Here is a 25,458-nt window from a genome sequence, read left to right on the forward strand (position 1 = left end):
GGGGAGTTTATGGTGCAAATGTTCTTCTCCATCAGACTGCTCATTGGATACCCGCTCTTCACAAAGTTCTTCGCAGGGTGTATGTTAATGGCTCCCCACCCCCTTGTTTGAACATCAGTGTCAAAATCTGGGAGTGTAAATTCTTCCCTTAAGTTGGGTTCTCCACTAAATGAAGCCGTTTCCACAATTGCAATAATATCCTTCCCGGCATCCTCCCTAGTTCCTACAACATCCCCAAACACACCCTCTACACTGAGTCCCTTGCCGAAGTTCCCCTCCATAATGGCAACATATTTACCCTCGATCCTGCTGGATGATTTTTTTCTGCTCAGTCAAGAGGATTCCTGATTCTGCTGGTTAAGAGGATGATCCGAACCCATGACTGCATGCAGATCAGTGTCCGAAGCAACAGGTATACCAACAGCAGGAAGCTCCGTTTTTTATGGATTCGAAGGGGTGTATAGGCTATGTTGTGACTGTTGAAACCATTGGATTGAATCGTTACCACAAGGGCCAGGAACCAAGTTTGTCCTTGAAGATATATTTAGTAAAGAGCTAATTGGTTCATCTTCCGTGCCTGATCTTATCTGGCCCCTTGCCCCTTGCCCCTTCTTAGGACATTTTCAAACTCCCCGTGGAATCATAAGGGTTTCCCTGAACTTCCCCTGTCGACAGGAGGGGCGATGTTACTAAGGCAAACTTGGAATGCATGCTATCTTGTCCCAATATTGCCTCTGCAGGAACAGTCAGGGGAGCTTTCCGAAAGAAGCCCGTGATAGTTGATTGAGATTGAGATTTATAGCAAAGATGTTGTAAATTTTTTGTTCCACTATATGATCTCCTCAATTTCCTTATACAGCTAGGAGATGAGGTAAGTACGCGACCGGAGCGTAATTTTTTTGAAGTCATCTTGCGCATAGGGTAGAGACTTATGCCGCTGAAATGCTCTAAATATACAGTACGGTTCAAGCTTCACCAGGAGTTGCAAAGGTTGCTTGCTGCGCTTAACTGGTGCCTGGTGCCCAAACCAAATCAAAACCGGCACTGAGGCTGAGGCTTTAACTTAGGGTAAGACCACGATGTTCTAGGTTCCGTCCCCTGCAGCTCTGCACTCGATGAATCGGGAAGCCTGAGACAGGGACTCCGCTCTCCTGGCAAGGACTGCTATAGCCCCCTCGCAGCCTCCTGCAAATCCCACGACTCCACGCTGCAGCCTCTGTGCGCAGCCTCTATGTAATAGTCCTGCTACAATTCGCGGGATCCACGGCTTATCGCAACACTGCAGCAGGGCAACTCCTACGCCACTCCTGCTGTGATCCTAGACTTTCGCTATAGCTGTAGCACTGTAGCACCTGGTGCGGCTTGCGGTTTCTCGCGTTCGCAGTTCCGCCGTTCTCCTGAGCTCCAACTACCGCCACCGCTTCACCGCCGCCGCTGCTACTGCCAATGCTGCATCTGCTCACGTGATCACTCCGCAAGACCTGGACTAGATCTCCCCTCGAAGCTGCCTCTGCCTCGAAACTCACTGGAACACGCCGGGGCAGATGTACAGAGGTACAGGGGAGCAGAAAGGGAGATGGCCGGGTGGCAGGGTGGAAGGCAGGCGCTGGTGTGCTGGAGACTCTTCGCTTGACTCTTCGCTTGCTCCGTGGTCCTTAGACCGCAACTCCTTGTTACCCTGGGCAATCCGCTGTCTCTGCTGATCTTCCGCGGTGGTTCCCAGTGTGTGGTCCTCCCGGTGTTCCCGCTCGTTCGCTGCACACACGCCACGGGTCTCACCACTAGGCACTTTGCCGGCATTCCAAGCCTCTGCCCGGTCGGCGTTTTGCGGGGATTTGTGAAGAGAGCTCAGACCGCTGCGGTCGTAATTCGTTGGTGTTTTGCCGATGCTGCTACTGCTGTCGCTCACGGCAAACTGATCAGAGTGCTCTCCACAGCTCCACGGCTCTCTGCTGCTCTCTGCTGCTCTCTGCTGCTCTGGAGTCACATAGGGGGAAGAGAAATTAGTGTTCCACATCACCAATGCATTGTTTGACATCCACACTTGATTCAAGTTGTAATTTATGTAATTTGAATAGTGACAGATCCAGTTTTTGTAGCTTTTCTTGTAACAGTTGTTATAGACTGACTATATCGTCTAGTCAGTCTTGTCATGTTCACAAGGTAAAACTTTAGTTTTTGTATGCAAATCAATAACGATGAGGGAAGCACTTCGTATGCACTAGTGAGATAATATGTGGTAGTCCAATTGAGTATTATTAGTTGCGGCGCTCCACTTCCTATGTACCACCGTTAAGACCAATCACGTGCCAGCAATGAAAATAGTAATGGAAGGAGCGTCTGTTTAATAAATGAAATGTTAAAATCCATATAAGTTTCTTTCTTCTTTATTCTCCAATTATGATAATCAATAATCCAAAGCAAAAGGATTTAGGAAGTCCAAGTCCAAATTCCAACAAAAAAGTTCATTAATACATGGATCCAATCAATATGACAGTTATTCCATTCAGATCATTAATTCCACAAAAAACAGCTTTTTGTTAAGAGCAGCCTTTTTTTTGTTAAGAGCAGCCTATGTGTTTCGTCCTCCTTAGGACATCATCAGGGCTGCAAAGTAAGGAACAAAAAAATCACAATCCATTCTTATAAGAAAATTAAAAATACAAAAATACAAATTAAACTAATACAACATATATAGGTACAGTAGTGAAGTAGCTTATCAAGTATCACGCACTGTGTATTCAGTGAATCTGTTTAAGAAATGTAGCCATAGTTTATCGTGAAGTGACAAATTACTACAAAAGGATAAGTAAATACATTGGGCTTGATATATTTCTAATCCACCTTAGTACAGAGCAACTACTTATTCACATTTGACTCCAAATTATCTCCAATTATTTAAATGTTGTCTCATCATTTTGAAATTCTTGAAGAAGATATGGTGCCTTTCACCTTAGGCAAAAGTGGCACCACATCAAAGTAAATATGAGATACATGAATCACATATGATACCCACAACAAAGAATCAAATGCAATTCATAATATGAAACTGATCACACCTTAATGCATTTCACCATTTTCCAAATGAGTCATGAGTTGGGCCACATTTTGAGTATTCAAGATGGGATACTCCAATATATATGTGATGGAACATGCAATCTGCCAAAGTCCCTTCAAGTATCCAATATTTCTCCATCATTAAGTTATCATCTGCACATAACAAAGGACATTGATAAATGGTTTTGGGTATATGTTACATGTATATATGTACACCATTGTGTACACATTCCAGTCTGAGTTTCTACTTTCTACAAAAAGTATATGCCTATCACAAGTATTTCTACAAAACACACACTGGCTTACATACACATTTGAGAAGGAACAAGTCATTATGGAAATGCGTGGCTTTTGACATGTATGAAACAGTATATCTGATGCAAAACACAATTGGGATATGTGTAGCCTCCAAAAGGTAGCCATTAATTCTGATGTGACTAGGTATTTTGGCTCATATACTCACTCTTGTTTGTGTAAAATTGCAACTTACCAATGTAATATTTGGAACATCTACTGTATCAAAAGTGCATAGTATGCTATGTCACATATAATTGGTCTACCATTACATTATCCACAATAGTGAAAGAGCATCACACCTGATACAACAACGACTAGTGGCCTGTTTGGTACAACTGTCCCTAATGACATCAAACAACCTAAAATATATATGTAGTTTAGGCAGCCATATGTCTGCTCAGAACAGTTCTGTGGTGGTGAACAGCAAGCAATCAGGTCATCATGCACATTGTGCAAAACCTACACCTTCAAGAACTCTTCTTGTGTGTTAGACATGGGTCGCCCTTAATGTTGATGGTAAACATCCTGCCTGTAACATAAAATGTGTTATGTAACATTGAAACTAAAAGAGGAACTTACTCCCTTGTTGCTGCTATTGGGCTTTCACCTGCACATCACGCTGGGGATAGACCACCACAAGTATGCGAGCAAAGGGGGGGTCATTGTGCGGTGCATGTGCTTCCCACACTGGGAGGACTGCCCGAGCTGGACTTTGGCTGACTTACTGGGCCAGCATCGTAGCTCCTCCCACTCTTTCTGCAATGGAGGCAGCACTGCTTTTAGACCCTGCAGGGGTCTAGGGACAGCCTTCCAGATTTCTCGCTTCTGATGGTGTTCTCCTGTATGGATACAAGAAATGAAAGAAAAAAGAATGGTTTACGACTTTTTGGTTGTCTATGTTGATGTAACACAATTTTACAGCATCTATCACAAGCATGAATCATAAGTTACCATACGTGCGTTTTCACATGCTGACCAAAACAAATGTATTAATACACACTTTTGCAGTGACTTATTGACTACCCTCATCCCTTGTCATGTCCTAAACTAACAAATCTAGGCCAGCGACATCATCTAGCCCACGTGGCTCCTACATCTTCTCTAAAGTGAGCTACTTCAGATCAGTGCAAAACATTGTGAACTACTGAAGGCTAAACAACTTGGGCATTGTTACCAGACACCATCACAGCCAGATTCATTGACTTGATGCCTAAAGTCCATAGAGCCCGATACTATGGTTTGAACTACATACTATGACTAAGGGCACTATGAAAGGACTGCCATGTGTGTCAGTGAGAGCGTGATCATTGGGGATGTATGAACATGTATACTTATGAATAGGATATAACTGTACGGTTGACAGAGTCTGTGTGGTATGTACATGTAGCACAGGACATACCTTTTCGCATATGTGGCACTGTTACATGGATGACACAAACATACAAATGTATGTCCTTTTGAATTGGGGGAATTTAAAAATGCAGATCAATATTCTAACAAATACTTCATACCATGGAACATTTTTCTACACTTGCATTTAAAAAAAGGGCTGTATATTGCGTTCATACTTATGGCACAGTGATTACTGGCTATTGGGAGCAAGGGGCCAGCAGTTTGGAAATTAAACACTTTAAAATTGGAGAAAAATGAAATGAAGTGTTCGCTCAGGAAGTTGGGTAACTCTCTGTTTCAATTGCAATCCATTTAAAAGCATTCCGTGGCATATTTTTTCTCAGACGTCCAAATTTTAGTTGATGAGGAAATATATTTATGACAAGTATACCACAGTACTTCAGGTAATTGCCACTGTGACTCAGCCCCAGCCTAGCGCATGATTCTGACTGAGCATTGCTCATCGTCAGGCCTTGCTATATGCAGCCTGATGATCATGATGTCAAATGAACAAAGCCTTTCCTTAACTTTTATATGAAAAAATGACCTTGTGGCAATCTAATAACTGACCTCAGGCTGTGTGCTACTCTGAAGGGGTCTGCGCCCTACTGGTAGCTTCTAATCAACTGTTTGGAGACCTCTCATCTAGGCTGAGTGATTTGTGGGACGATACACATAGCAAACATCATTTTCATTTGGTTTGCACAGAAAACATATATATGTACAGTTGTAAAGACAATATAATGTGCTTTCTAAATTACATGATGTCAGATTTCTATATTTCACACGTAATAAAAATATATACGTAAATATATCTCTACAAACACACCAAAAAGAATCTAGGGCTTTAATCACACACCACATACTAATGTTGTTGTAAAATTGTAAAGTGCTTACAAATCCCCAACATCATTGTCTCATGTAAGGAGCAACATGTATGACACGTCACATCAATCAACTCACTTCACACAGGAACTCAAATGGACATGGTAGCGTAAGTGGTTAAGATATGTATGTTTGCAATTGGGTATTTTAAATGCTAACTCTTTTTTACTTGCATTGTATAATCCCCCAAATGAAATTTTCTGTTTTAACATTTTTAACTTTTTTAAATGTTTTTTAGCTATTTATTGATGGCTTTTGCAGAAAGTGAATCTGATTACTCTATATTTTTGTAAACATTGTAGACGTCTTTATTGCATTGAATGGGTCTTGTATCATGTATGGTTTTTATGTGGATCTCCTCGGAGTTCCAAAACATAATAAAGAATTGAATTGGAATTGGACATGGTAGCCTGTGTTAATCGAAAATAAACCAGGCAGATTCACATATACATTTAAAACATGTGACTGTTCCTCAGTGAGCAATAGAGCTGGCTATATAGGGGCAGGACTTCCTTTGCCAACAGCTCTAGCTCCTCTGGTGAGAGGGCTGGGGCCCTGCCACCTGCTCATCTTGGCATGGTTGCTCCCAGAGGTCTCAAACAGCAGCAAAAGTTGAAGAGTACTTGATGACTGCAGTGTAGGAGGCAACTGATTTTTTTTAACTGCTGCATACACGTACACAAAGTATGTGATCATCAGTGGAGATGGACCCAGCCTTTGGCCCTCGTACATTGTTTTCACACACATTAGCCTATGGCTGTCTCCGTCATGGAGTTGAACACCCATTACACGGTCAATTTCCTCCACGAACGTCTGATTACAAATGCCCTGGTCAGGCACCCACCATTTTACAAGGACAAACAGTGTGTTTGTGACTTAAGTGCGTCACCACCACTCAAAATGGCATATTCAAACTTCGAAGGACACTAATGTATTTTTAAAAAAACATTCATATGTAGTGCATTACTGTGGTTAAAGGCAATAGTTGTACAGTGTTGTTTACAACTCCTTTGACAGTATTTTGGATGAAAACAAAATGTGCACATTTTTTCATATTTAAATATTATCAGCTAAAATGAAATTTATGAAGTAAAAATGACAAAAACAATTGTTAGATCTAAATATGTTGTGAAACCATATATATTATTAGCACAACATGACACTTGTGTTAATAATCAAAAATAAATATGTGGAAAATGTTTAAAAATGTTCTAACATTTTTCAATGAAGACATTTGAACCCTGAGAGAGTGAGGAGACGACAACCTCAAGTGTATCACCTATTTCTCAACCTTGCCATCATGGAAGAATGGCATATTATCAAAAAGTTCAGATTGAATAGGAACATTATAATGGATTTATGTCATCATCTGGAGCCAGATCTTCTGCCTCATAACAGAAATCCCAAATCTATTACACCAATTGTCAAACACATTGCAGTACTTTATTTCGTGGCCACGGTATCATTTAAATACACTGTGGCAGTATCTGGCAGAATGTCACAGCCAACTTTCAGTGATGTGCTACAAGAAATTCTTTCATCAATGAAGAGACACATCAACAGCTACATCCAGTTTTCATGATATGAGGATTTTGCGAATGTGAAGTGCAATATCTATGGTTTGGGTTCCTTATCACATGTGGGTGGAGCAATTGATGGCATACATATTGCCTTAGGGCCACCAAATCACCATGGCCTGCTGCATGTTGGCCCTACGACGGAACATCCCATACATCACAAAAGATGAAGACCATGAAGAGCCCAAATAAAGATGATAGTGGTGAAGAGGAAGGATTTGACTTATGTCAAGTTGTTATAGACAACTTCTTCACGGGACTGTAAGTATACATTTACATATTATGACATTAAGAATAAACCAACTTTTAATCTAATGAGGAGAACAGTCTGTACTGGACATTTTTCAGAAAGGGTAAGTTGAAATCCAGGCCAAAGATGTTTGTTGATCAAAGTGTTAACAGATTGACTACTGTGTTCATTTTGAATGTTTATCTTTGATTGTTGTTATAAAAAGTGTCCTCAAAATTACTCGTTTGTAATGGGTCTAATGCATATGAAATTAATCTTGTTATTTTGATCTGTTTTAGGATCCTTCACCATATCATCTTCATTTAGACATTTTGTTGCTATGACATATGCTGCTGTTGCAAAATACAAAGGGAACATGGGTTGATTCTGTGGAAAACACACATAGACTTTTGTTGTATATATCTTGTACAGAGACAACTTGCACAGTGATTGAATGGATGTTTTGAAGATTGCATTGGACTTGTTTTCTGTTGAATTGTGGCACCAAGCTAATATGTGCTGCTTGATGTGTTCTGACCACATGTGGCAGTCAAACAAAAGCATAGTCATCCCCTTTCACATTGGCAAAATGCTCATTTTGTATTACGTGTATGAATATGTTGATGTGTCTCATCATTGTAGAAAGAAAGATTTGTAGCACACCACTGAAAGTTGGTTGTGGCATTCCCCATGATACTGCAACAGTTTATTGGACTGGTCCTGTGGCACAAAATGGAGGACTGCCATGATTTAGGAATATTGGTCCTATTGTTGTGCAATTTCTATTGTGAGGCAGAATATCTGGTTCCAACTGATGACATAATCCAATAATATCAAGCCTATTGAATCGGATTCATTTGATTATATCCCCTTTTTCCATGGTGGCAAGGTGTGGAACTGTAAATGTTAAAATGACACTGAGCATTTGTGTTATGTTTGATTTGTTATGTTAAACAAAAAGTTGACTGAACAATCTGTTTCTAATTTAATGAAATACTAGTTGATGAGTTTTTGCTGTTTGTATTTTATTGTCATGGCAGAAATTAGTGAGAAACCTTACCTACTTGCAATTCATTTATGAATATACAATCATTTGGTTCTTTACATTTTTAAATGTATGATGGAAGGAAAAACAATTTAATTAATACAGAAAATAACTACAACACCAGTCTTTGATTCTGTTTTTTTTGCTTTTATTAAACAAAAGCAAGTAAAGTAAAAGTGGATGTAAACGAAAAAGCACCCAAAAAACAATAAAAATGTAACTCATGGTGAATGAAACCATAATAGTTGAGTAAAAAGTGTTTGAAGTCCAATGTCCAAAATACAGCTGGCCTCAGAAAGGAACATGTGACCAGAAAATAGTCCACAGTGTGTATGGTAGTCACACACTGGAGAAAATTAGGTTCTGTATCTCTTGCTGGTGGTGGGGGTCTTGCCATCCTCTCCTGGTGGCCCGGATGAATGTCCCCCCTGAGGGGGCCTGGTGGATCCCCAGTTGCAGAGATTCAGGTGGGTGTAGGTTTTGACTCTTGTGGCAGGGCCTCCCTTTCTGTGGCTGATGCAGGTGTAGTTGGGCCAGGTGTAGTAGGACTACAGTAAGGGGAGGATGGTATTGGAAAAACCATGTACCTATGTGTGAAAATGTCCTGCAGCACTGCAGTCAAGGATCCCAAATTGGAGTGGAGATCCTTCATCTCTATATTGTACTCCCTCTGCAACTGCTTCATGTCCCGGAGCTCTGTAAGGACCTGGCCCAACATATCTTAGGACTGATGGGGGATCCTAAGTCTTGGTTGATGGTGGCCTGTGTGACTGTGACTGTATCAAACAAATTGGAGGTTCCCCTGTAATTTATGGCAGTGTGACTGTGACCCCAGTGGCGTCACTATGTTGGCCCACAGAAATCCTCCTAGGACCCTTACCCCCACTAATCTGTGGCCTAGAGCCAGTGTGCCCCATCCCACTGGGTCCTGGCTGAACTGCAGGTAGTGGTGGTGTTGTCTCACCAGTAGCCTGAGCTGGGGGGCACAAGATGGCTGTTATGTTGATTTAGACATAGGAAGTGGAGATATCCGAATGCTGAGGTGTTGTAACAGGTAGGGTGGAAGGTGTAGATGTGGGCCGAGGGAAATTCACTGGAACCATCTTCCCAGGCAGACTAGATGTACCAGGCCGCTCCTCTTCATCTGGACTTTCAGGAGTGGAGTCCTCCCTGGAGGCTTGATCCTGGGCTGGAGTGGAGGTATCCCGAGACACATATGTTTGGACACGTGCTCTGGCTGTTGGGCCTATAATCTATGTAAAAAAATACTTGTTTTGTAAAAGTATGTTACACATCCAATGAGTTTTAAACAAATATAATATAGCAACCTAAAAGGGAAAAGGAATTGAATATCATGATTAAACCTTTCAGTGGAAATGTAATTCATTACACACACAGTTTATGCTTCATATAATTCTACTTCAAATAAACAGGTAAATATATGTCCTGAAATGAAAAAAAGATAAATTAGTTAGTATACATGAAATGTACCAACCATTCAACACAACACAGTAGAGAGAAGACACGTGAAGTTTACCATTCCAAAGCCTAGCAGGCTAAAAAACAGACATGTACACAACTTAGGGAGGTGTTTAGCATTAGAAATCATATAAACAGTGCAGAGTTACATTTTCACACATGGCACTTTGAATCAGCAAACAGTTTTACATGCCTTAGATTTTAAGCGGTCAGCAAATATTGATTTGTGAAACTAATTACATCAATTCAATTACATGACAAGAAAAGGACAACATAAACAATTCAACACAAACATTTATTAAAAGACAGCATTAAATAGAGATTGAACAATAATTTATACTTTTCCATATGTGAAAATATTCTAGAAAAGGGAGAATAAGCAAAATTAAATGGCAATATTATTATCACAAAACTGAAACTATGCATTATGGGAGTTGTAGTTAATTTAGTGAAACATTCAATACACTTGCAAAATTGTAACTTAAACATACCTGGTGTAGTTCTGCAGTAAAAAGAGAACAGTCATTTACTATGTGACACATGCATATGTTATTAGGAGTACAAACACTTACTAGCACCATAACATCACGTGGCGTGATGGCTATTGAAACCTGTTATCTTAAATACAACTCAATACATTCAAACAAACAAGACAAGCAAGATGTTACTGATATATTGATATATTTAGGTTTCTATATAAAATAAATAGTGCTGAATACATTAGCAGCAGCAAACTTGAAAGCAAACAGTATATTTAGGTTTAGTGGTGTATTGAAAAGTATACCTCACCAGTCTAGTGTACCCTCCAATCCATCAGGGATTCCTGCCAAGCCTTCGGGTTGTGAGATCTGCTAGACCTTCTCCTCCCAGGCATATAGTTGTAAGGTGGGCTGGTACAACCACCACCAGTCCTCTGGGCCTCCAGGTATTCTAGGAGGCCAAGGAATGCACTCTCCTCTGCAGGTCATTCCACCTCTTCCTAATTTCCTCCTGTGAGTGTAGGTTCTTTGCTACAGCATCCACTCTGTTGACTATTCTGGTCCACATTTTGCCTTTTCTAAGATGGGGTGTATTATGGACTTGGGTATGGATGATGGTCTGAAATGGAGTGTGTTTTATAGTGTGGAATACAGGTACAAATAGTTGGCCGAAACACATCAGGTGTGTGATGTTAGCATTTAGCCTACAGTAACAGGAATATTCCAATGTTGACCACGTACCACGGCGGATTCATTCTGTTGGCAACCCGACACTAGAACACTGACAGCACAACTGTGAAATCTAAATAGGTTCAGCACAATGCTGCCTCCATGAAGGCGGGAGAGTAGTATTTGCTAGCAGAGGAGTCCTCTGCGTCGGCAGTGGTGAAACACTTTGCCGACGCAGACAGAGATTGAGCCTGCAATCAGTCAAATATCTTTACTGTAGCAAAGGCCATAAAAGATCCAATAAAATCCGGCAACACAAAAATACAATAAATATTTACCATAGTAAAACAGTTTAATACAATAAAACAACAAAGTTTAGCAGCATAAGTTAAAAATGATAAAACATTGGATAAAATAGTACAAACTAAATGGTGAGAGTTATACAGTGACTGTGGTTACATACATTTTAATAGGGTAGCCAGATTTGGGTAATTGTAACCCCCTCTGAATCTGCTCCAAGATACAGTATTCAAAGCTCTCTAGATGAAACACAGCTTCAGGAGAAAGCCAGACCAAAAGTCCAGAGAGACATCTGGCTGACTCTGGATTGCAGGAAAGTTTTCATAAATAATATTACTTTTTCCTCCAAAAAGTTGGCTAAAGGGTCCCATAATGCTTGTTATGCCAGGATGGTACGGGTAAACCACAAATTGTTAGTTTACACAAAACATTTTATGTTTGTCAATTGAATACTCAGTTTACAAAAAGAGAGAGAATCACAATAAGCAGAACTCAGATCACTATCAACCTCATGGTTGAGTCATATATACATTCACAAATAAATCAAATTCAAAAGTGCAATACCCAACAAAATGGTGAACAATTATAAAAACATTAACTTATTCACAAATGCCAACATCACATTGAATACATGGACCATAAAAAACTTTTTACGTTTGTGAAACTAGGGCTCTTTGTAAATGTCTAGAAACCCAGAGAGAAAGTGAGAAACATCATTTGAAACAGTTGTTATGCTCACAGAGCCTGAATAGGAGCTATTCAAATGGATTTCAGGAACCAAAAGCAGTTTCCGCAATAAATGGCAATTTTGAAAAAAAACGACTGCCGACGCGTTTCGAATCCTGATTCGCAGCTTGCAGGATTCTCATCAGGGCAGATTCTATCTAGTCCATGGGCACTATTTAAAATAAAAAACAAAAGCAAAATTTTACTATCTAGCGCGACTTCTAACCATCAGTCTCCGGGCAGTTAGGTAACAAAAACAGTTTGTACCTTGTGTGATTACTGCCCACAGTTAATCATGGATTGGAAGGAATGTCGTCTGTGCTTGGTGGCCTGCACTGCAACAAAGTAATAGAGTCAATGAGCGTTGGCCGAATGCGCAGGAAAGGGAGGTTGGAAAAACATCTGTTACTCAGTTACCTGCGTTTATGTGGAAGCCGGGCCACATCTATGCCGCTAATGGTGAAGTTCTTTTAGTTTTCTGGAAAGAAGGCGGTGGAGTGCGTCTTAGTACACTGTTTATTCACCAATTAAATAATCGCATGAGCCCCTTGATATTCAGGAAGGCACTTACTTGGACGTTGGTCCGCAAAAACCTCAAGGTGGGTTCTGTTATGTGGCCCCTGTTCCACCATGCAGAGAGACAGTTGTACCTCTGTTGGGAAAAGCGGAGGGCACCATGTTACCGCTTTGCTATTTGATTCAATTTCAAGCGCTAGTCGCGTTTAGATTAAGAAATTGAGCTACTTACTTGGACAAAAATTCGCGGTACCCACAATGGGGGCTCTGTTACGAGTTCTTCACCAAGTGCTCGAATCAATATCTGCAGGGGAATGGGAGGGGGATGCATTACCGCATTGACATGTCAATATTAAATGAACAGTTTTCGGGAACGGCTGCTTCCATGCTTACCACAGTGTCAATTCCGATCAAGCATACTTGCTCCACAGCGGTGTCTCAGAGATGTGAATGTCTCTGGGCGTCGCCGGTCAGGTGGCCAAACCATCGAACTTGTGGCGGGCCAATCAGGCGGAAGACCTAGTAATGGGGCATGCTGGGACCTGTAGTGTGAAACATGAATTCAGGTTTTGGCTGACCAATAAGGTGCATTATGGGACATGTAGTGTCCAACAGCATGCACAAAATGATTATGCTCTATTGATTTCACTGAGGCTATTAAGACCCTTATTTACACTGTCAAACTTTAGGATTAGATACGCCTCTTTGCGCAACAACATTGTATCAACGTCACGGAAGTGTTTAGGGTCAATCCATGCCAGTACGGTCCATTTAAAATCAGACTCAGAGTGACCATTACTGGTAAAGTGTTCCACCATGGGGGCTGTGATGACTTTTTTCTTAAGCCGGGAGCGGTGCTGGGTAATTCGGGCATTAATCGGCTGGTTTGTTTTGCCAACATAAACTCTGTCACATGGGCAGACCACCGCATAGACGACATTTCTGGTCTTGCAATTTGTGAAGCTGTCATGCTTCCATCTGATGCCATTGTTTACAAAAACGTCACCTTCAATGGTGCTTGAACAAGAAACACAATTGCCACACTTATGATGTCCGCATATGGGTTTCAGATTCCACTGCGTGACAAGGTCGCTTTTGGGTGCTGTGATATGACTGTCTGCTCTGATTAAATGTTGTCCTATGCTTCTGTTCTTACGCATAGCGAAGATGGGTTTTTGGAGAGGATACTCTAAAGACTCAAGAAGATGCCAGTTATTCCTAATTATGTTTTTGAATTGGTTCGTGTGTTGGCCAGAACAGGGCCAAATTTACCTCCAGGGAGACATTGCTTGAAAAGAAAGAGAAGAAAGATCTGCAAAAATTGGTTTGTGTGACAACATTCGGCCAACACACGAACCAATTCAAAAACATAATTAGGAATAACTGGCATCTTCTTGAGTCTTTAGAGTATCCTCTCCAAAAACCCATCTTCGCTATGCGTAAGAACAGAAGCATAGGACAACATTTAATCAGAGCAGACAGTCATATCACAGCACCCAAAAGCGACCTTGTCACGCAGTGGAATCTGAAACCCATATGCGGACATCATAAGTGTGGCAATTGTGTTTCTTGTTCAAGCACCATTGAAGGTGACGTTTTTGTAAACAATGGCATCAGATGGAAGCATGACAGCTTCACAAATTGCAAGACCAGAAATGTCGTCTATGCGGTGGTCTGCCCATGTGACAGAGTTTATGTTGGCAAAACAAACCAGCCGATTAATGCCCGAATTACCCAGCACCGCTCCCGGCTTAAGAAAAAAGTCATCACAGCCCCCATGGTGGAACACTTTACCAGTAATGGTCACTCTGAGTCTGATTTTAAATGGACCGTACTGGCATGGATTGACCCTAAACACTTCCGTGACGTTGATACAATGTTGTTGCGCAAAGAGGCGTATCTAATCCTAAAGTTTGACAGTGTAAATAAGGGTCTTAATAGCCTCAGTGAAATCAATAGAGCATAATCATTTTGTGCATGCTGTTGGACACTACATGTCCCATAATGCACCTTATTGGTCAGCCAAAACCTGAATTCATGTTTCACACTACAGGTCCCAGCATGCCCCATTACTAGGTCTTCCGCCTGATTGGCCCGCCACAAGTTCGATGGTTTGGCCACCTGACCGGCGACGCCCAGAGACATTCACATCTCTGAGACACCGCTGTGGAGCAAGTATGCTTGATCGGAATTGACACTGTGGTAAGCATGGAAGCAGCCGTTCCCGAAAACTGTTCATTTAATATTGACATGTCAATGCGGTAATGCATCCCCCTCCCATTCCCCTGCAGATATTGATTCGAGCACTTGGTGAAGAACTCGTAACAGAGCCCCCATTGTGGGTACCGCGAATTTTTGTCCAAGTAAGTAGCTCAATTTCTTAATCTAAACGCGACTAGCGCTTGAAATTGAATCAAATAGCAAAGCGGTAACATGGTGCCCTCCGCTTTTCCCAACAGAGGTACAACTGTCTCTCTGCATGGTGGAACAGGGGCCACATAACAGAACCCACCTTGAGGTTTTTGCGGACCAACGTCCAAGTAAGTGCCTTCCTGAATATCAAGGGGCTCATGCGATTATTTAATTGGTGAATAAACAGTGTACTAAGACGCACTCCACCGCCTTCTTTCCAGAAAACTAAAAGAACTTCACCATTAGCGGCATAGATGTGGCCCGGCTTCCACATAAACGCAGGTAACTGAGTAACAGATGTTTTTCCAACCTCCCTTTCCTGCGCATTCGGCCAACGCTCATTGACTCTATTACTTTGTTGCAGTGCAGGCCACCAAGCACAGACGACATTCCTTCCAATCCATGATTAACTGTGGGCAGTAATCACACAAGGTACAAACTGTTTTTGTTACCTAACTGCCCGGAGACTGATGGTTAGAAGTCGCGCTAGATAGTAAAATTTTGCTTTTGTTTTTTATTTTAAATAGTGCCCATGGACTAGATAGAATCTGCCCTGATGAGAATCCTGCAAGCTGCGAATCAGGATTCGAAACGCGTCGGCAGTCGTTTTTTTTCAAAATTGCCATTTATTGCGGAAACTGCTTTTGGTTCCTGAAATCCATTTGAATAGCTCCTATTCAGGCTCTGTGAGCATAACAACTGTTTCAAATGATGTTTCTCACTTTCTCTCTGGGTTTCTAGACATTTACAAAGAGCCCTAGTTTCACAAACGTAAAAAGTTTTTTATGGTCCATGTATTCAATGTGATGTTGGCATTTGTGAATAAGTTAATGTTTTTATAATTGTTCACCATTTTGTTGGGTATTGCACTTTTGAATTTGATTTATTTGTGAATGTATATATGACTCAACCATGAGGTTGATAGTGATCTGAGTTCTGCTTATTGTGATTCTCTCTCTTTTTGTAAACTGAGTATTCAATTGACAAACATAAAATGTTTTGTGTAAACTAACAATTTGTGGTTTACTCGTACCGGAAGTCAGTTTGTACTTTAATTAACTTGGGGGCATAGGCAATCATTTCTATGTTCATATTGTGAGGCCCTGCCTACCCTCCTTCCCATTGGGCCCAGCCACACTTGTGTGTTCTAGGATGGTACGGGAGCAGGCACAAGGTTTAGGACTGTAAATATAGAATTCTCTTGATCGGCCATGTTACACGTGCTTTACTGATACACATGATGAACAAGCTTTATCACTTGAGTGTATCACTTAATAAAAAGAGCAGCAAGCACGTTTTTGTGCACCCACACTCACTGTTCCGCTTTATGTTTTAATAATAATAATAATAATAATCGTTTGTATGTCCTTTTATTTGTTGATTTATTAAGTTGCCATTGGGTATCTTTTCATTGTACAGATTATTACTAGTGATCATTGTTTGTGTACTTGCAGAACACAGGACAAATAGATGGGCCATCCCCTTAATGTTGCAAAATGTGTTGCAGTCACTAGATAACAAATATATAGCGATGAGGAAAGTTTACGCCCCAAATCAAGTGCACTGCAGAAAAGTGCCAACTCGGCTCCAATTTTCCAAAAGTAATCCATCATTTTTTCATCTTTAGAAATTACTCCATACTTTCAATTATACTCCGTTTTTCACTCCTCTTTTTCACTTTCTGAATCAGGCTCAACATGAGGGGTTTCTTATGGCAATTTCCCATGCTCTTATGTATAAACTGTGCCCATCCAGGCCTCTAGCTTAAACAAGACAGATGCCAGGGTTTGTTACAAGCAGTGTTTATTTCTCACCCAATTCATTTCGGGCGGGATACGCCCTTCGTCAGGGGACACTGTAATTTACCAATAAAAACAAGGCTATATTATACACATGTATGCCCTAAAGTAGGGAATTCTGGCAGTTGCTCTCCACACATTTGTGTGATCTAAGCAGCGGTTCCTACGTCCATCCCTTTTCCATATCTATCATATATTCTCACCAGGTCATTCCATCAGGTGTTAGAGGATGGCTTTTCATACTGAGAACATCCAATCCCATCCCTTGCCACATCACCAAGAAGCGCATCATAAGCCTAGATACATTTATCTACATTGGTCATGTTCATATGATGCTGTGTATTTTATTGAGTGGCTAGACAGTGTGAGTTAGTGATGATCGGTTGTAGAGGGTGCTATGTAGGTGCCAAATATGAAATATTTTAGGGGTTTCTTTTGGTGAATAGAATAGGTGGGTAGGAGTCATATTTATAGTGGATAAGCATAGAGCAATTTGGAGAGTGGTAAGAGGGTGGATTGAGCTTTGGGTCTTAACAGAACACATTAGTTTGGGTTTGTTGTGTCATGGCAGTTGATGGTTGGAGAGATGAAACCTTTATTTCTTAGTGCAAGGAAGCCTACTGTTCAGTGACATTGTATGAAGGTGCTATTTTAATCAAATTTACACAGACATACATATGATCTAGAAATGATTGTGCCTCAGGTAATCTCTTATTCCAACGGCATTGGCATCCTGCTGGCGTTGTCCTCCTCCGACATGTGATTGTGTGCCTTCATCATCGTCTTCATCTGTTTCATCATTTTTCCTTATATAGCCATATATTGCCTCAGACCGATGTTCTGGAGCATAAAGCATGGCTGGGTGATGTTTTGCACACCTTTTCAGGTGAATACAACAGTTCCCGTCTGGAACTGTGTAGGCATCTGCACTATGCCTTAGGTGGTCCGAAAGCACAATCTATTGTATTTTGTGTGTAGATGTGTGCTTGGTTATACAGCCTTTCTGCTGCTGTTCCAGGGGCACTAAGTGGAGTAATGAGCCGGGAGTGGAGTGGATACCCACAATCACCAGAAATGGTGCAAGCACATGTTTAGGGTGCATGATAGCACATTTCTAATGAATATCATATTTGAAAATGTGTTTTTGTTAGATCAGTTCTGGATCTTGGTAAACTGTTAAAATGAATGTTGAGATAGCAGCATTTGACACATGCCCTTCCCTGTCAATCTTGAAAGAGTTGTCTTAAGCTGTTTTGAATCGTGCCTCAGTCGTTGATCAGAACAGCAGAAACTTATTAACTTTCTCTCTAACACCTAATCCTACAACAGGGAGAACTGCATTGATCAATCTTGCCTGCTAGGCCCTTTCACCAATGCTTGGATCCCCATTAGTTGTCTCAGGACATCTACTTACAACTGCATGCTGCTGACACAAAGCTGTACCTAAAAGTTGTATCTCCCACGACCCTTGGCTGTGATCTTGAATGACATTAAGGCCTAGATGACACTCCACAATTAAAAACTTATCCCCAAGAAAACAGAATTCCTTTCAATCTCTCCACCCACAGCACTTCCAGTTCCTAATCTGGCTACATGCTACTAAATTGCTTGATTGCAAGCCCGCCAGTGTACAGAATGCCAAGTCATTAAACGTTATCCTTGTTTCAAACTTGATCCTGCATTCAAACTTCAGCTTCACATCTAAAAGAGCTCAGTATCAAATCATACTCCTCAAAGGACTCAAGTCTCTCTCTATGGCTTAGAGTTTCAAGACAGTAGTGCAATTACTAGCTCTTTCTAGGTTGGCCTATGGTAACTCACTACTGTCTGACATCCAGACAATCCACCTGGCTCCATACAATGCTCCCTTCAATGCACCTGTGCACCAATTCTAAGGCTCAAAGAATCTGACCAAATCTCCCCTATCCTCTCTGCTTAGAATGCCCCCCCCCCCATTGAGGGCATACTATTTTTTAAAACAGCTTGTATTGTATACAAAACATTCCATGATGAGGAGGAAAATTATCTATCTCACAAGCTAACCATCTTACGTGGCATATGCTGCCTGCATAGCTCAGACTCTAAACCTTTCTCTTCAGGCAAACAAAACAAATTCCACAATCATTCTTGAGCTCCCAAAACCTGAAATTCCATCCAAACAGTTCTGGTTCCTCATATATCACTTTCAAACAAGAAATTTGAGTGACTAATCGAAACTTGACTGGATCCATTGATAATACAACGGTTACCCTAGTAATTGTGCCAACAGTGCTTGACAATTGTTCTCCTTCTCCCTTATTGTACACCATGACGACTCACATGACCTGCTAATGCTTTTTTGAACCTCAGTATTACTCATTCTTCTTGCTTTTATTTGATTGCACCATCTACCATTTTGTGTTGTTTTTAATAATGCACAGGAGCAGCATTGGTCTTGTTTGCACTATAGAAATTGACAAAAAACAAGTATTGCAGCTGCCATGATGCTTTGTCATTGCTCTGTGTGTCAACAAGCTGGCCAGGTGAAGACATTTTTTAGTCTCAGTAGTGGTGTGCATTCCTTTGCGGTTGTCTGAACTATTAGGAGGTGTCAAGGGTAGTGAAGAATGGGGAGATTTAAAGATGTATGTATTCATCCAGTAACCATCTCCTTCTTGGGCGGTAGGTCACCATGTTGCATGAAATCCTGTTGTTAGAAAGGATTATAGAGCAAGTGGTTGCTCCTGGGAATCATTCACATTGGTGGGTGAACCCAAGATCAGCATCACTCATCATCTCTTCATTGATGATGTTTTGCTGTTTTCGATTCTGGTACATTTGTTCCATTGCCTTCGGTGGTATAAAGCTTAAGTGGGTACAATATATGGCCCCTAACACATCCACATTTTGTCATATTGGCCTTGACTGTTTTGTGGGCCAGTGGGGAAAATAATTTTTTGGTACTAAGGTGAAAATCGCTTCCATTCCCGGACTATAAACCTGGGTCTAAAGGTTGGATTTTATATAACATCTAGGGGAGCCTTCTGGCCTCTAGTCTCCCACTGTCACAGTGAAATTAAAGAAAGGCAGTCATTGAGGGCACTGCTTTTCTCCCACCAGACAACCCATCAGGTGTTGGAGGATGGTTTCTGATACTGACAACATCCAAGCCCAACCCTTGCCACATCACCAAGGAGTGCATCATAAACCTTGGTAAATTCATCCGCTCCTATGATATTGAAGAGGAGGTTGATGGTCCTCATGTAGAGCCTGTATGTCTTTGAAACATAGACTGAAGTCATGCTCAGGGACTCTATGCTTGTCTGATATATTCTAGACCCTCTTCTTCATGGTTAGGTTGCCCTGCCCCTTTGCAAAGACCTCTGTCTGCAACTGAATGAGTGTCTGATGGATGAGGAGCCGGATCTCATGCTGGCCAACGTTCTCTGCTATATGAGCTTTCTCCATGGCCAGGCTTTAAATGAAGAGTGGCTGTTGGTGAGGACTGGTTGTATAGAGCCTGTGAATAACCGAAGTTGCCTGTGAGTGTTTGTTTCCTGATGTTTGTGTGGCTGCTTCTGGTTAAAATTCTAGTTTTATTCCCCCCCCTAAATATCATATTTGTCAGTGTTTTATTTGTGACATTCTTTACTTTTGGTTGAATCTGATCTAGGATTTTGCACTTCAGTTGTTTTTTACTTTCAGAACACAATTTCTTAGCTGCTAATTCCTCATGTGGATATGGTTATTGCAATATCATAATTTCAACTTTTCATTTTCTGCATAAAAATGTACTGCTCAGTAGTTCTAAGAGTGTTCCTGTGTGTGAATATTTTTCATGCTATCATGCTGCTTGATATTTCCACAAACAAAGGAACTGCAAGCGATGTTACTGTTTTCGGTTTGAGATGTCTCCACATGAAGAAAAATTTGTAATAGGATGGAGTATAGTTAGCACTCAAAACCATGCAGTAGTTGGACACTGCTTAACTAGTAAAAATTGCATAGCTTAACGTTTTTATATTTCTGTAAAGCCAGCTTTGATTGGCATATTTATATATGGCAGCCAAAGGCTCTTCAGGTAAAATCTTACAATAAAAACTATCAGGTGAGGAGCCCAATGAACACTGCTCTTACACTACATGGTCAGTAGTTGTCTGACAAACTATTTGCTTGAGCGAGGGCCCAACAGCACACATGAAGTAAGAAGTGTAGCAAAACAACTCTCCCTACATATTAATGATAACAAACTTCTTGACAAATTCCAATCTGCGAGAGAGAGAAAACTCTGTTTATTTAGACCGTAGTCTTTAAACACAATGGGAACCCAGAATAATAATGACAATATAAATCCTTTAGCAATTACATTACCAATAAAACACTTCATAAAAGATGTGACACCCGCATCCTATCCACAATAGCACCAACATACAATCAGAGAACAATTCAATCTTTTAGAATTTACACAACTATCTAAAAAGTTTTTTATAAAAGGAAAAAGGAAGACTAACAGCAAGATTAAATTCACTACTCCCACCTTCAGTTTCTCCCTTATGAAACTTTTTATGGCTTTCATATATTTTCCCACAGCAATGGCAAAACCAAGATTTGGCATTTCTGTGAGTATGGCTACTGCTCGGCTCATGACCTTATCTCATGTTTTTAAAAAAATGGACATAAGTACAATTTCCGCAAGGCTAAAACCGAGATGCAATCAACCAATATGTTTAAAATATAATTTCTAGTTCCTAACCCACATTTACAGATTCCATCTGGCTGTATCAATTCTGCTTTTAATTTTTCCTCCCTCAGCCAAGGATTGATACCTATTCGTACTCTTAGAATTTCACATCTTAGCCCATGGTTAGGCAAGGTGTCCAAGTATGGGTACCAAGCTTCATTTACTCATGAGTTTCTTATACATTGTACTGATTTTTTCAACCTCAGGCATTCCAGATCCAACTTCCTTGACTGTTCCTGACCTTGGAACCTGAGAGTACTCTTAGTAAATGTTACCTCCATTGATTGCTGTGATAGTCTCACCTTTAAATTCTCACCTATAGTCAGGAGTTTCTTTCTAACTTCCTTAGCCCATTTTAGGCTACTAAATCGAATCTCCTCTCTGCACGATTGTGAGACCTTCTGCACGCGCCCTGGGTCCTGGCGTTTCCAAAATCTTATCAGAGACATTTGGATTGGAATACTCCATGCTATTGTTCCTATCTCCATTCTAGTAGCCTGAATCATTGTGGAGCTCGCAGCCACGGTCCGTGTAGGGCGTGCCACCGGGCGGTGACGTGGGGTGGGGGGGTTGTAAAATGCGGGATACGGACGATTTCAGGTAAGTACCGGAAGAAATAAATAAAATGAATTTTGTTGCGCGCGCTGCATCACATTTGGCGATGCAGCGCGCGCAACGAAATTCGTTTTTTTTTCCGGTACTTACCTGAAATCGTCCGTATCCCACATTTTACAACCCCCCACCCTGCCCCTCCCCCTCCCCACGTCACCGCCCAGTGGCACGCCCTACACGGCCCGTGCCTGGGAGCTCGGTAGCGACAGTAACATTGTTAAAATCTTCCCATTTTCACAATCCCACCCGCATTTACCACTTAGGTAAAGAATTTCTGCCCCTTACAGTACTTGCGGGGGAATCATTGCTTCATATGCCTTTAACATAAGTCAATGGAACACATCACCATATTCTCCATTACATGTTTTTCACCCCACAGATTGATGAAAAAGCTTTCGCTATTTGGGCTTCTTCACTTTATAGCACTGTCGAACCAGAGTCCCAAGTATCTATGGGCCATATGTATCAACATTCCGTTTTGTGATTCCTAAATAGCGATTTTTAAGGAATCGCTATTTAGAAATTGCAAAATGGTATGTGTGTAGAAATCAGCTTCTTTTTAAGGAATAATTTCCCATTCATTTCTATGGGCCAGGAGGCCCATAGGAATGAAGGGGAAATTTGCGATTCACAATTTGCTAATTGCAAATTGTGAATCTTTTCAAGGGTCCAGGGGTGTCAAAAGGACACCCTGTTTCACCCCTGAAATCGGCATGGGTGCACATGTGGCGCACATACATGCCCTAAGGGCATGTATGTGCGCCACATGGCACTTAGAACATTGTAAAAATATGCATTTTGAAAGGAATTCGCAACTTACCACCAACTAGAAGTTGGTGGTAATTTGCGATTCCTTAAGGCCAATTTGCTAATTTTTTTGGCTTCTTACATTGCATTTAAGGAATCGCAAAATGTGCGATTCCTTAAATGCAATCGCTAGATAAGGAATCGCTATTTTGCGATTCCTTATTTTTCAAGCAGATTTGCTTGATGCATACCATTAATCCAAATTGCATTCGCAAACGCCGAAATTCTGGGAATTTCGGCGTTTGGGAATACAATTTGGCTTGATACATATGGCCCATAATTCCTTAACAATCTCCAATTTCTTTTGTCCTAAAAAACAACTAAAATTCTTATCTCGTTTCCCAAAACATAAAATCTTTGTTTTTTCCATATTTACAACTAAAAACGTTGCCTCACAATATTCCCTAAAAGCATTTAATTTCCTTTGGAGCCCTAGCTGCGTTTGATCAAGTATCACTAGATCATCTGCATATAGAAGGCATGACACTTTATTACTACTCGTTTTGGGACTTGCACATCTTTCCACTTCTAGTACTGCAGGTAGGTCGGCTAGGAATATAGCAAAGAGCAGGGGGGCCAAAACGCATCTTGTCTAATGCCATTCCCTATGGCTATGTTCCTAGTCAGTGACCCTTGTGTGTCCCTAATTACCTGAGCCGAATTTCCTCTATGTAATTCCTTTAAAATAGCCAATATACCCTCCGGTATACCATACTTAATCAAGGACTCCCATAAACATTTGCGATTCACTGAGTCAAAGGCTGCCCGAAAGTCGACAAAGCAAGAGTACATCTTGCTCTATCGACTTCCGGGCCAGTGCCCAAAGGGCGAAACAATGATCTATGGTGGAGTGTCTTTCTTTAAATCCACCCTGTTCTACCTGTACAATTGAACCCTGCTCCACCCAATCTTTTAGCTTTCTTAATATTATTTTTGCAAAGATCTTTTCCCCAATATCTAGCAAATATATTAGTATGTAATTCTTTGGGGCGTAAATACCACCTTTTTTGTGTACCGGCCTAATTATTGCCCCCTTCCAAATTTTGGGGTTCTTCCCTGTTTCTAAAATAACTAGAAACATAAGTGAGAAGAATTCTGCCCATCCAGTTCAGCGGTGACTTCATTTTCAGGATTGGAAGATTATCTGGTCCTGCTGCTCTAGTTAACTTCAAAATTTCGATTGTGTTTTTCACAATAGAGGCTGAGAAGTCTGGTTTTAGATCTTCTACTAGACCAATCCACTCCTGTAGCTCCCCCTCTTCATTTTCCCTGCCTGAGCTGTACAATTCTAGCAGATATTCCTCCCATGCAGCCTCTTCCACCACACAATTCATTGAGGCCACCGGAAGTTCTGCTGCTGATTGTATCATATTTCAGAACTGACGTATGTTCTTTGTTTCAATTGTCTCCAGCAATTTTCCCCAGCAGCTTTCTTTGTAGGACCTTTTCGCGCTACAGATTAGTGTATTATATTCTCTCTTTTTCTTAACAAGCTTGTCGGCCCTATCCTGTTCATATTTTGCGCTGAGTCTAGGTGCTTCTCTCCTTATCTCCCTCTTCTTTTTTAAACAGTCCTTAGAGAACCACTTTCCTTGTGTAGCTGGTACATTTTAGTGGCTCTTTGCATCATTTCTAAGTTCAATACGAAGGCTTTGGACCACTTGTTAAATTTTTCCCACATACCACTCCAGACTCTGCCCTCTCACGCTGCCCAAGTCAAGCTTCTGTTACAGCCTTGCCAACCTTGCTCTATATTCTACGGTTAACCTTGTTGTGATCCGCCTGGGGTAACCCACCTGTTGTTCAATTTCTTTCTCGCAAGGATTCAGATAAAATTCTGAGAGCTGTAGCTCCATGGGGTTATGGTCACTCCCTTCTCAATGGCAAATCCTAAATCCCTAAACTAATGCAAAACGCCAGGCTGGCATAAAAACGTAATCTATTGGGCAATTTGTGTGCCTAATTTAAACGTTTTCTTTGCTGGGTAATCTAGGACTGTCCTACCATTTATACAGAAGAGGTTTTTAGTCCCCAAATAATTTCCCAAATTTATATCATAAGTTGAAAAAACACACTCTGGGAAAGTCGCTTGATTGATGTCATAAGCCTCCAATAATTCTGTATACCAACAATCTAAGTTCTTTGGGTTTAATTTGTGGTTAAAATCCCCCATCAATAAAGTTGTATCCGTGCCATACTTTTCACATAATAAGTCCATATCATCTTTAAAATGTCCCATTTCTACATCATATTCCTCCTGGCATCCCCATTGCATATACACATTTAAAAGCATCACATTTTCATACTTTTTAACCGCAACCAATAGTGATTTAGGGATGGTCTCTTCCTCATTTTTTTTCCTCCTGTTCCCATTTGTACCAATTCAAAATATAGCCACTTATTCCTAATGCCCTCCTTTCTTACCGCTGTGGGTGCCATATGTGTCTGGCAGTTATT

At 41.0% G+C, this 25,458-nt stretch overlaps 2 long non-coding RNA genes across 2 annotated transcripts; one reads left to right on the plus strand and one right to left on the minus strand.

The window, feature by feature from the left end:
* Positions 1-12,572: 12,572 nt before the first annotated feature.
* On the minus strand, positions 12,573-12,928 carry LOC144819890 (uncharacterized). The gene is made up of 3 exons (XR_013607609.1): positions 12,884-12,928; positions 12,707-12,787; positions 12,573-12,613 (listed from the first exon to the last, which is right to left on the minus strand). It is a non-coding gene; the product is annotated as an uncharacterized LOC144819890 (long non-coding RNA).
* A 2,041-nt stretch (positions 12,929-14,969) lies between these two features.
* Positions 14,970-15,325, plus strand: LOC144819891 (uncharacterized). Its single transcript, XR_013607610.1, has 3 exons — positions 14,970-15,014; positions 15,111-15,191; positions 15,285-15,325. It is a non-coding gene; the product is annotated as an uncharacterized LOC144819891 (long non-coding RNA).
* Positions 15,326-25,458: the final 10,133 nt, after the last annotated feature.

This window comes from Lissotriton helveticus, chromosome 2_1 (assembly GCF_964261635.1).
Source record: "Lissotriton helveticus chromosome 2_1, aLisHel1.1, whole genome shotgun sequence".
NCBI lineage: Eukaryota > Metazoa > Chordata > Amphibia > Caudata > Salamandridae > Lissotriton > Lissotriton helveticus.